Source organism: Pinus tabuliformis, chromosome 9 (assembly GCF_031772625.1).
Source record: "Pinus tabuliformis cultivar Carrire ecotype Pingquan chromosome 9, CPIR1, whole genome shotgun sequence".
Classification (NCBI taxonomy): Eukaryota; Viridiplantae; Streptophyta; class Pinopsida; order Pinales; family Pinaceae; genus Pinus; species Pinus tabuliformis.
In genome coordinates this window covers 269,063,469-269,066,521 of record NC_142307.1, presented here as the reverse complement: position 1 = coordinate 269,066,521, position 3,053 = coordinate 269,063,469, and positions in this window count along the sequence as shown.

Here is a 3,053-nt window from a genome sequence, read left to right as displayed (position 1 = left end):
AATAATATATTGGCTAGATTTGGCTGCCCTGACAAAATAATAACAGACAATGTTGTTGCTTTCAGATCTAAGAAGATGGTGAATTTCTGCCACAAATTTCACATTACCTTGGGCCATTCTACTGCATACTATCCCCAAGGAAATGGCCTTGCTGAATCATCAAATAAAAGCCTGGTGAACATCATAAAAAAGGTGCTGGAAGAAAATAAAAAGAACTGGCACAAAAAGCTTGTGAATGCCTTATGGGCAGATAGACTAACAACCAAGAGATCAATTGGGGTCAGCCCATATGAATTGGTTTATGGATTAGAAGCCAAATTCCCTTCATCACTAGGAGTTCCTGTTATGAAACTTCTTCAAGAAAGCCAAACTGAACCAAATGATATGCAAAGAAGGATCAATCAAATAATATGCTTGCAGCAAACTAGAGATCAAGTCTATAGTAGAGTTCAAGTTTTACAAGAAAAATTAAAGAAGGCCTTTGACAGAAGGACTAAGGTAGAAGATTTCAACATTGGTGACAAAGTCCTCAAGTGGGATTCAAGAAGGGAGGATAAAGGAAAACATGGAAAATTTGATTCCCTTTGGAGAGGACCGTTTGCTGTCCAAGTAGTACAAGGAAACAATACTTATTTCCTTAAAAGTCTTAATGAAACTGATTTGGATGAAGGTCATGTGAATGGCAGGATGCTGAAGCACTATTTTGACTACTACCCATAAGTGCAGTCTAAGTCTCCATTGTACATATTCAAGTGTATATATGACTCTCTGTAGGATGTAAAAATACAGTTTCTCAAATTCTATTAACTATCAACAAGAGGAAAATAGGATCAGAGATCTACCAAGATGGGAAGAGCACAATTTTGGCATTTTAAAGCAGCATACTGCAAGTATTGGTGAAAGCAGTCAAAGGCCAAGGCATTCTGACCTGCTGTTCTTGGTCTTTCTAATGAAAAAACCATCCCCATGTGGAGCCACTGTTAGATACCTATACCAATAGGTTTTATATTTCATGATTGGCTAAGAAAGGTCCAAATATGCTCTACTTTGATGATGCAAAGATCCCATATTTCCAAGAGAAGACAAGGTGTGCATATAGCTTGATATGGACTCAATTTTGATGGATGGTCCAACAGCCTAATCTGGATCATGCCATGTTTTAAATTTTCAGTTGTAGAATAGAGAAAGAAGTTTGTCCAAACTGTTTAATCTTGGCAGACAAGTAGCTTAGGTAGAGAAGTAAGGCTCCCAACTGTTTAATCTGGGACCTTGGAAGAAATAAGGGTAGCACTAGATAGAAAATCAAAAGGAAAAAGCCAGAGAAAAGAAAAGGCAAATAAGGGTCTACAAGTCTAAGTGCACCCTCCAAGAAGAAACAAAAAATGCTAGGTAAATAGATGGGTAGGCAGATGGGGTTGCAGAACTGTCCTTCCTTACAATTGAAGGTGTGCTAACCTATTTCACAAAGCAAAATCAAAGGATTGAGAAGGCCTTCTTCTCTATCAGGTTGCAGCAAAGCAAAGAAGCATGTCTAACTTCCCAATTTTCCCCTTTTTCCATTCATTTACTAACATCCCCTCATCAGTTTAGATTCATGGAAGAATTGGTGGTTTTATGGTGGTTCTTAGTCCTTTAAAAAGCCACATTTCTTGTCTAAAATTCTTTTCATTTTGATCTACTCCCTAAGCTAAGTTATTTTCAAATAAACTTAGTAATATCACCCCTCATCCACTCTTTCATCCACATTAATTCCTAACTTCTATTATATAATTCCCCTATGTTACCCTTTCCCTACTATTATAACACCATGGTGTATAAACCCCCAAGCATTGTATAAATATCCCTCCCCTTGGCATTATAGCCATAAGTCCTCTGTCAGGGATCAAATGGACATCTGGTCAGTTTGAGAAACCTAAGCCTTACCCCCTTCCCCCTTCTGAATCCATTTGGCCCATTAAAACTTTCATTTGCTAAGAAAACCCTATGAACAACCCCTTTTACCCATAACCCGCTTCATCTGGAAAAAGCACATAAAAACCCACTTTTTTGACTTATCCAAAGTATCGGCGCTGTATTATTTTTATTTTTGAAAATGCATTGAAAAACCATATAAACCCGCCGAAACCCAAAGTCCCGCTGGGCACGCCGTCCAAAAGAAAATAATATTTTATTACCTCCCCGCTGCCGTATCGTCCGCACTGTTCAGCGACCTGTCAACCGTCCGATCGGGTGCCTATGATCGGACGGCCATTATGCATATCGGGTTGGGCCCGACGTCCGAAGATTAGCGCCCGAGAAACTGTCAGAGGGTGACGTCAGGCCTTTGCCATGCGTCGCCCTCACAATACGCCCTCTGACAAAACCCCAACTGTATCTAAGGCGGTCCGAGAAAAAACCATTACCGCTTATCATTTACCGCCGGTTCTGTTATGCCTGCGTCATCACCATGTCGGACCCACGTCAGTGCCACCCCATCGTCGCGTCAGCACTCTTGTCCGCCCCTGCACTGATATGTCTGCCACCTCATTATCCCCGTGGACCAATCATAGCTTGCCACATCACCCGGTGACATCATGCTGATGTCACCCGACCTTGACCCCACCTAATGACGTCATGCTGACGTCATCCCAAAAACGCGCCAATATGCCAAAAATCCATATTTTAGCCAAAAATGTGTGTTTTTCCCACTTTTGCCAAAGCAACTATTGATTTTCCTGCATGCATTTTACGACCAAATCAGCGCCAACCTGCACAACTCGATTCTGAAACCGTGGGCGCCTCCATCGTACCTGCATTTGCAACTGTTATCGACAATTCGCAAGGTATTTCTCCAAATTTGTTCCCTGCACCTAGTTTTATCCATATTTCTGTAATAAAACTGTTTAAGAGAGTGTAAAACACCGAAATCACCATTAAGCATCTAATGACCTGCACTCATTTCCAACTAGCAAGGCAATAAACCTTCTGCCAAGCCTGCATTTGACCAAATTGACCTGAATTCACAGGTAGTTCGTACAGTCGTGAAGTAGAAACCTCCATTACATAAATTCACC